This window comes from Canis lupus, chromosome 33 (genome assembly GCF_011100685.1).
Source record: "Canis lupus familiaris isolate Mischka breed German Shepherd chromosome 33, alternate assembly UU_Cfam_GSD_1.0, whole genome shotgun sequence".
Classification (NCBI taxonomy): Eukaryota; Metazoa; Chordata; class Mammalia; order Carnivora; family Canidae; genus Canis; species Canis lupus.
Genome location: NC_049254.1, coordinates 23,941,450 through 23,950,637, shown reverse-complemented (window position 1 = coordinate 23,950,637; position 9,188 = coordinate 23,941,450).

Here is a 9,188-nt window from a genome sequence, read left to right as displayed (position 1 = left end):
TAAAAAAATAAAGGAAAATATCACTGGTCAGAAATCTTCAGGTGTGTTTTCTTTTTGTGTTCCATACATCCCTACATGGCACTTACTTATTTTCCTTAAAGGATATAGTATTTTTTTAAAAAAAAACTCATAATATTAGTTCCTTCTGTTCTTGTGTCATTCTGGGAACTCTAGATACTCCTGTTGTAAGGAGAAAGTAAATACTAATCTCGTTTAGTGAAATCTCCAAAATGAAGGGCATAGAAGTAAGGAAATACCCTTTACCAATTCAGAATGAGTATGGTAGCCATACCATACCATCTCATTCAATGTTTTGTTTTTCATTTTTAACTTACTTAAAGGCAAGAGGTAGACAAGCCTTCAGTCTTCATGCTTTATATCATTATTGTTATTCTTGGCTAGTTCTCTCTCTCTTCTCTCTCGGTTTTTTTTTTTTTTTTTTTGGTTTTTTTTTTTTTCTTTTTTTAGTTCTCTCTTTTGGGAAAGTTATTTGTTTAGATTTTGGACCACGTTAGGGTGCCTTGGCTTAGAAGATCTCAACTGTTTGGCATGATTAATCTGTAGATGTCTAGTTACATTTTAAGATAAACTAGGATCATTAATTTAATGCCTACTGGCCAAATAATTGTCTCTTACTGGTTAGTAGCTGTCCCAGGCCAGAGGCTAGACTAGTATAATTAAGTCACCAATGAAATAGCTCAGTGCTCTGCTGTAGTGATACCTGGAATGGAACATAGAGTGTGGTTTGCTTACTATAGCAACCCCCTGGGCCTATTAGCTGCTTATGGGCTAATGAAGCAATTAGTCACATTCTGCCTGAAGGGAATTGAGTTTCAAATCTCAACAACAAAAGATACTGAAGAACATAATATGTGGTATCCATATGTCATTCTCTGATGGGAAAGTTGCCTCTCTTCTAAAGGAGCTGAATTAAATTGTTCCTTAGGATTCCTAGTTAATTAAGAGCATGGTTTTGAAGTATGACAGACTTCAGTTCAACAGCTAGCTCTGTCACCTCAAGCAGGTCACAACCTCTTTGGGTCTGTTTTTCTCCTCCGAAAGAAAAGAAGCAAGGGGGACGCCTGGGTGGCTCAGTGGTTGAGCAGCTGCCTTCAGCTCAGGGCATGGTCCTGGAGTCCCAGGATCAAATCCCACATCGGACTCCCTGCAATGAGCCTGCTTCTCCCTCTGTCTGTGTCTCTGCTCTCTGTGTGTCTCTCACGAATAAATAAAATCTTAAGGGATCCCTGGGTGGCGCAGCGGTTTGGCGCGCCTGCCTTTGGCCCAGGGCGCGATCCTGGAAACCCGGGATCGAATCCCACGTCGGGCTCCTGGTGCGTGGAGCCTGCTTCTCCCTCTGCCTGTGTCTCTGCCTCTCTCTATCTGTGTGTGACTATCATAAATAAACAAAAATTTTTTAAAAATCTTAAAAAAAAAAAAAATAAAAGGAGGGATCCCTGGGTGGCTCACCGGTTTAGTGCCTGCCTTTGGCCCAGGGCGCGGTCCTCAGGTCCCGGGATCGAGTCCCGCGTTGGGCTCCCAGTGTGGAGCCTGCTTCTCCCTCCTCCTGTGTCTCTGCCTCTCTATGTCTATCATGAATAAATAAATAAATCTTTAAAAAATAAATAAAAGGATAGTAGTAATAGTGTACAAGATTGTGAGCACTATTAAAATGGTGTATATACTGTACATTTGGCATAGTATCTAGTATTTAGTGTTACTCTAATTCTTTGATTCTATACTCATGTTTCCACCTGAATATTTGTTTGGATATACTATTTTTAGGAAGTAATTTATAGCTTTCAGAGCATTCTAGGTGAAGAATAGAATCTTGGATTCCCAAGACCGATAAAAATCAACTTCCCACCAAACACCAGTATTTGGCAGATGGTCATCCAGATTTTGCTTGAATATGTCCTGGATTATAAAAAAGGGGAAGAAAATCTATAAACTTACCACCCAGTGTGAATTTTTGCTGTATGCTGTTCAGACTTTTCTAATGCATTTATACATCCTTTTAAAATAAAAAATGATGTCATTTTTCTATGCTATATATTTTTATTTTTGTTATGCTATATTTTTATTTCATTTTTTATGCTATATATTTTTAATGAAATCATAGTATTAGTTACTTTTTCCCCTTGATGTAACTTACCAGCTGTGAATATAGTTCTCACAATATGATTTGTATTGGCTATGTATAAATCCATTCTAAACTTACTGTAGTTTAACCAATTCCCTACTGTTTTATACATTCATGCATTAAACCAAATGTTTTGTAGATTGCTTGCTATGTGTCATACCATTCATGGAATTGAGTAACAGTCTTGAACAGAACATATATACCTGATACCTAAATTATTTCTGATTTGTTGATTGGTTTAATTGAAACATATGAGGAAGAAATCACCTGAAATCCCACTGGTCTTTTTGGTGACCTTACCATTCATCTCTTTCTGCGTGTATATATTTTATTTTTACTTTTTTTTTTTTTTTTTGGCTACTCCATAATAACATTGCACTGGAGTTTCCATAGGAAATTCTTTACAAATCCTTTACTAATAGGGACGCCTGGGTGGTTCAGCAGTTGAGCGTCTTGCCTTCCGCCCAGGGCGTGATCCTGGAGTCCTGGGATCGAGTCCCACTTTGGGCTCCCTGCATGGAGCCTGCTCCTCCCTCTGCCTATGTCTTTGCCTTTCTCTGTCTCTCATGAATAAATAAATAAAATCTTTAAATCAACAACAAATCCTTTACTAACCACTAGCTAAGGATGGGCCCAAAGCTATGCATGTTTTCAAGGCTTTGGATAAGTACTGCCTGACTGATCTCTAGAAAGGGGTTACCCACTTTTACCTTTGTATCTGAGGGTCCTATTTCCCTAAGCTCTCAGCAAGGTTAATTTTTTCAACCTTTGCCAGTTTGATATGCTTACATGACATGTAAAGGAACTAAAGGAACATGGTAGATGTCAAGGGTGCTTTAGTTCCTAAAAATATATCTCACAGACCCTCTGCCCATCCTCCCCTAATACTGAAGTAAGCCTTCCCAAAGATTATACACAACATTTTGGTACTAATAATAGTAAGAGATGCTCCCACAGTAATTTGAAAAATGAACTTCACTTCCTGGTAGGTGACCACCACATTCTGACACAACATCTTTCCTAAGCCCTTGCTATTCACAGTAATTCCCAAACTCAATACAGATACATTCACACCATTCTTTCTAATCATTTCCTTTAGTCTAACCTTAAAACATTTGACTGAAAGGTTGATAAGAATAGGACCATAACTCTAAGCAAGGCCTACTAATAAAAGGTATGGTGCAAGGCTCCTGGAAAAAACATAATCCCCGTTTTATAGGTGAGAGAGGTACTCACTTTAAGGAAATCACTGTGGTCAGACCTGAGATGTGAGTCTTGGTCAGTAGAGTTCAAGCCCAGTGTTCTTTCCTATGCCAAGTATCTAATACAAATATCACATATTCATAGTTCTAAATTCATTTATTCATTCAGCTCATACTTAATGAAAGCCTATCAGATGCAAGAACTGCTCTAGGTGTTAAATATTCATGTATGAATCAGACACATCCTCAAGGAGACGGGAGGCTATTTGACTCAACATTTATTTACTCAGGACATAATATATGCTAGCCGCGTGCTAAGTAGTGAAAAAAGATGATAAACCACGGTCCCTACTCTCAAAGAGCTTATAATCTAGTAGATGTAATAAAATATGAACGTGTAAAATTGAGTACTCGGTACTATGGTGAATATTCCAAGATACTTTCCTAAAAAGAGTGCATGTGTGACTACCCGAGGTTTCGTCCTTTAGCTATCAAAAACTGCTAGCTGGTAGTTCCATCTGTGTCAATCATGGTGATTCCGAAAGCAAGTAATATGACTAGAAATTCAGAGTTAGGGTGAGCTCTAGATGCAGTGATATCATAGGTTCTGTGATACCATCCAAGACTCAAATTATTTTCGTCTTAGAGGGTTTTTTTTAATGATTTTATTTACTTAAGAGAGAGAGTGATGGAGAGAGTGAGAACACAAGTGGGGACAGAGGTAGAGGGAGAAGCAGACTCCTCTTTGAGCAGGAACCCAACATGGGGCTGGATCCCAGGGCCCTGGGATCATGACCTGAGCTGAAAGCAGACACTTAACCAATTGAGCCACCCAGGCATCCCTCAGAGCGATTTCTTACAGGACTGATGAAACCATATGCTTCCTTGTTAGAGTAGAACAGAAGAGAGAAACCATTCCTAAGGCATGAAATCTTCCCCACTTTTTTATAAGTCTGATTAAGCCAAATTAGGTTATGTGTACTTTTATGGACCAATAATAGTTGCCAAACAGAATGCCTCATGCTGATTGGCAACAGGACCCCCTCCCCCTGCCCTCTGATCCATGCCTAATTATAGATATCAGCACAAAACAGGAATTCTGTAACAAGGAGGAAGGGATAAATGGATTTTGAGTAGGCAACCAATTTTCCACTAACCCACCTTGTTCACTTAACAACCAAGTCATCCTGAGCGGCCACATTGAGTTTAAATGTGTCATCCGTTTACTTAAACTTTTGAGAAAAAGATATTGGTAGAACACAATACATTGTCTGATGTTCAGTTTTCACAGAATAAAGCAATCGGGTGTTCAGAGAACTATTTCCTGAAGAGTGGTCCTTACGGAGAGCCTAAGGGAGATCTGAATCTGGAAGCATTCGACTGCAAGTACCAGAACACCTCACTACGGTGCTTAAGCATTAAATGTAGTTCACCTCCTCTCATGAAGTCTGGAGGTTGAAAGTTCCAGATTGGAGACAATAGCTCAGTAATACTTGGAGAACTATAACTTGTTCTGCTTTTCGGCTCTTTATCCTTCCCATCCTTAGGTACCTCATATCTCCTGGTAGCTCAAGCATTACATCGCTGCGCATCTGTATTCAAGCCAGGACAAGAGGTAGCAGGCCTTCTCACTGTCAGGAAGTCTTTTTCCCAGAAGCTTCCACATACACTGCCTCTTATATCCCATTAGTCCCATGCCCACTCGTAAACCAGTTGCCATCAAGGGAAATAGGATATCGTGCTTGGCTTTGACCAGGCCTATTTTAGGCGCTGGCAACTGGGGCAAAGCCCACCCTCCTTAACATATTGCCCAAGAAAATCAGTTCCATAAACTCAGGAAAAACAGGGAGTGACTATAGGAGAGACAACCAGTAGTGTCTGCCTAAGGTCGACTTGGCGGTATGGGTCCAAAGCCTAGATCGTGCCTTTATTCTATTTTAATATATATTAGGAAAGGATTAATTTCAAGCTCAGTGTTTTTCAAACTATATGTGGTTTAGTTTCTTCTATTTAACAATCGATCCTAGGAAGACAGGAAATACACACTTTTAAAACCACATGTACCAAATAAGGCCACTAGTTTTTATTGCATTAAAAGGCCGTAATTTCCTCTGTCAACTTGCTATAAAAACGTCTAAGTTCTCTCAGCTTCTGTCCTTATCTCCTCATGGACCAGTAACAGTTCTCAGACGATCCGTATTTCACAGCCATACTTGGAGAGGCAGGTTAGCCAGCTGACTTCATAATCTGGCCCCGGCCCGCCCCTCCTGCCTTGTGTCTTGCTGCTTCTTTGATTCACCTACAGCAGGCTGTACTCTGTCACCAGAATATGTCATGTATTTTTGTTTTACTTCTGGACTTGACTTCACATTCTGTTCTCCCTTCCTGGAATGTTCCCCTAGTTGGGGAACACCTAGTCATCTTTTTAGACCAGCTTAAATGTCACCTTCCCTGTGAGTTTTTTTTTTTTAATACTTTCTCCCCGATTAGTGCTTCCTTGGAACCCCAAATAAACTTATTTTATTGGATTGCAATTATTTCTGGGTCACTCTCCCTCATTAGACCAAAAATTCCTTGAAAGTGACAATTGTCGTGCTGGTCTTTATGTACTTATTTATTTTCTTTTAGTTTTTAAAGATTTTATTTATTCATTAGAGACACACACAGAGAGAGGCAGAGGCATAGAAGGAGGGAGAAGCAGGCTCCCTGTGGGGAGCCTGATGTGGGACTCGATCCCAGGACCCCGGAATCACAACCTGAGCCCAAGGCTAAACCCCCGAGCCACCCAGGTGCCCCTTGCTGGTCTTTATATCCCATGCGCTTGACACACATACTTTGCTCTAAATAAATGCTTATTGCGTTGAGTCAACTCAACAAATGATGTAACGGTGTGACTTCTGTTTGTTTCCTTTTATTCTCCCCCAATATTTTCTACTGTGCTTCTAGCTGCATGTTTGGGGGATCTCCTTAGAAGAACATACCATTGTGGGGCATCTGGCTGGCTAAGTCTGTAGAGCATGTAACTCTTGGTCTTGGATCATGTTGAGTGTAGAGATTACTTAAAAGGATTAATTAATTAATTTTAAAAAAGGATGTACCATTTTTACACAATTTTTCCCTGTTCTATCAAATGTGTTTTTTTTAAAGAGTTCTTTATTTTTTTTAAGATTTTATTTATTTACTCATGAGAGGTGCACGGAGAGAGAAAGGGATAGAGACACACAGGCAGAGGGAGAAGCAGGCTCCATGCAGGGAGCCCAATGCAGGACTCGATCCTGGGTCTCCAGGATCACACCCTGGGCTGAAGGCGGCGCTAAACCACTGAGTCACCGGGGCTGCCCTCAAATGTGGTTTTAAAAACAAGATACAACTTTGCTTTGTTGTATTCCCATCACAGCTCCCATCCTTCAGGCATCACCCTCACTGTCATTGCAGGCAGCATGTGGGGTAATGTGCTGTGATGCCACACCACCAGCAGCATAGTCAAATCCCCTGGAGCAATCAAGGAGCCTGTATAGGGGTACACAGAAGTGCCCAAAGGCCCCTAGCAGGGTGGGACAACACAGAGAGCAGACAATTTAAGTGACCTATGCTTTAGTTCACATACTAGCTCTGCCACCTTCCTTAACCTCTCCTAAAAAGAAAAACGGTACCATGGGATGACACGAGGAAACAGTCTCTGCTTGATAAATGTTTGCATCCTCTGCTCAGGTGAGCACCTATGTGGGTTGACGAAGAAGGCCGGCTGAGAATAATAGTCAAAGGGTCTCCCTGTTTCTTTAATGGATCCGGGTGGCCCACTGGTCAGGCTTGCTGAGATGGACGACCTGCTTTGAAATTCTATCATCTCTGGAGCAGAGCCTTGGGTGCTTCTCTTTTCCTGTTTCTGATTTCCTGGCTCACAGCTGGCAGGAACAGCCACTCCGGGGCTCTGGGCGCATGACTAAACTGGAAGGATGAGCAGCTGCCGCTTGCTAAAGTCTGGTGGGTTGGTTGGGAGGCGGGCAGGTGACATTAAGGCAGCATATGGAAATCCCCAAACTCTACTGCTCAAATGACATCCAAATCATTGCTGTGATTGAGACTGGGGGCAGGCCCTTTCCTTCTCTGGGCGCTCTCTAGCTCTTCTCCTTTACCGCCGATTTTTCCCCCAGTCTACTTTAGAGTAAAGGGAATAATATACACATTTGTTGGTCAGTTGATTTTAATTTAAAAAAAGAGTGCGCCTGGGTGGCTCAGTCGGATAAGCGTCTGGCTTCAGCTCAGGTCATGATCTCAGGGTCCTGGGATCCAGCACTGCATCCCGCTCAGTGGGGAGTCTGCTTCTCCCTCTTCTTCTGCCCCTCCCCTGCTCATGCTCACTTGCACTCTCTCTCAAATAGATAAATGCAATCTTTAAATAAAAAATAAAAAAAAAAAAACTGGTTTCCTTCAACATGCCATACATTTTCACAACTCTGGGCTATGCTTCTGCTGTTCTAGAAATGCTCTTCTTCCTCTACCTACCTGGGTAATTCCATACCTAAGCCTCCAATCCCAAGAGCGGTATACCGCTCTTATATCATCCCTTGTGTACACCACCCTTCCTTCTAGGCAGTCACCTCTCTTTAAGCTTAACTATTGTGCTTCACACACTGAATTGCCATTTTTTTTTTGAGGTATCTTTCCCTTAATAGAGTGAAAGCTCTTAGGAATCTGATTCTCCAAGTGCTCATAGTAGGCATCCAGTAAATCTTTGTTGGGTTTAAACTTCAACTCCGCATATTTGCCAGTTTCTAATATCTCACTAATTATAGTTAGGTTATCAGCAGTATAATAAAAGTCCCTATGCATTGAGTACTCAAATAGTTCTAGAAGGTTACTAGGTACCTCCCCCCTCTCCTATTTCAGGGGCAATAGGAGTACTGATAATGAATACTAACTAGCAGCAAGGGAAAAAAATCAGAGTCATTTGGAAACCAGAAGAGCATGTCTTAACGTTTGCATATTCCAGATTTATTTTTTGATGACCCAAAATAGTCTCCACGTTCATCCAGAAGTTCTTTGGATGTCATCAGACTTCTGGGGTGTGTGTGTGCATGTGGGGTTGGGAGTCATGGATCTAGTCTATTTCCACTTACTGTGCAAACTACTTGGCATAGCAGTGAGTCTGACTTGGGATCAAGTCCTGGCTGGACTACTGTTGCCTAGGGGAACTCGTTACCTCTGTGAGCCTCAGTTTCTCTCAGATCTAGAAGGAAAATAGTACTTATCTGGAAGGATTGTGTAATGACTAAATAATTTTTTTAAAGATTTTATCTATTTATTCATGACAGACACAGAGAGAGAGAGAGGCAGAGACACAGGCAGAGGGAGAAGCAGGCTCTGTGCAGGGAGCCTGACGTGGGACTCGATCCCGGGACTCCAGGATCATGCCCTGGGCTGAAGGCAGGCGCCAAACCTCTGAGCCACCCAGGGATCCCCAGACTAAATAATTTGTGTCTAAAGTGCCTAATCACAGCCTGATACTTGGCAGGTATTTAATAGGTGGCAGTTATTATAATTTGCAAATGATGGGTAGAGGGATGGTCTGAGCAATGCATTACCATCGTATTAACTATTGCTAGATCCAGATACGTGCAGAAGAGAGTCAGCTTAGACTTCAAAGTCATTTTTTTAAATATTTTATTTATTTATTCATGAGAGACATACAGAGAGAGAGAGACAGAGAGAGAGAGAGAGAGAGAGAGGCAGAGACACTGGCAGAGGGAGAAGCAGGCTCCACGCAGGGAGCCCGACGTGGGCCTCGATCCCGGGTCTCCAGGATCAGGCCCTGGGCCGAAGGCGGCGCCAAACCGCCCAGC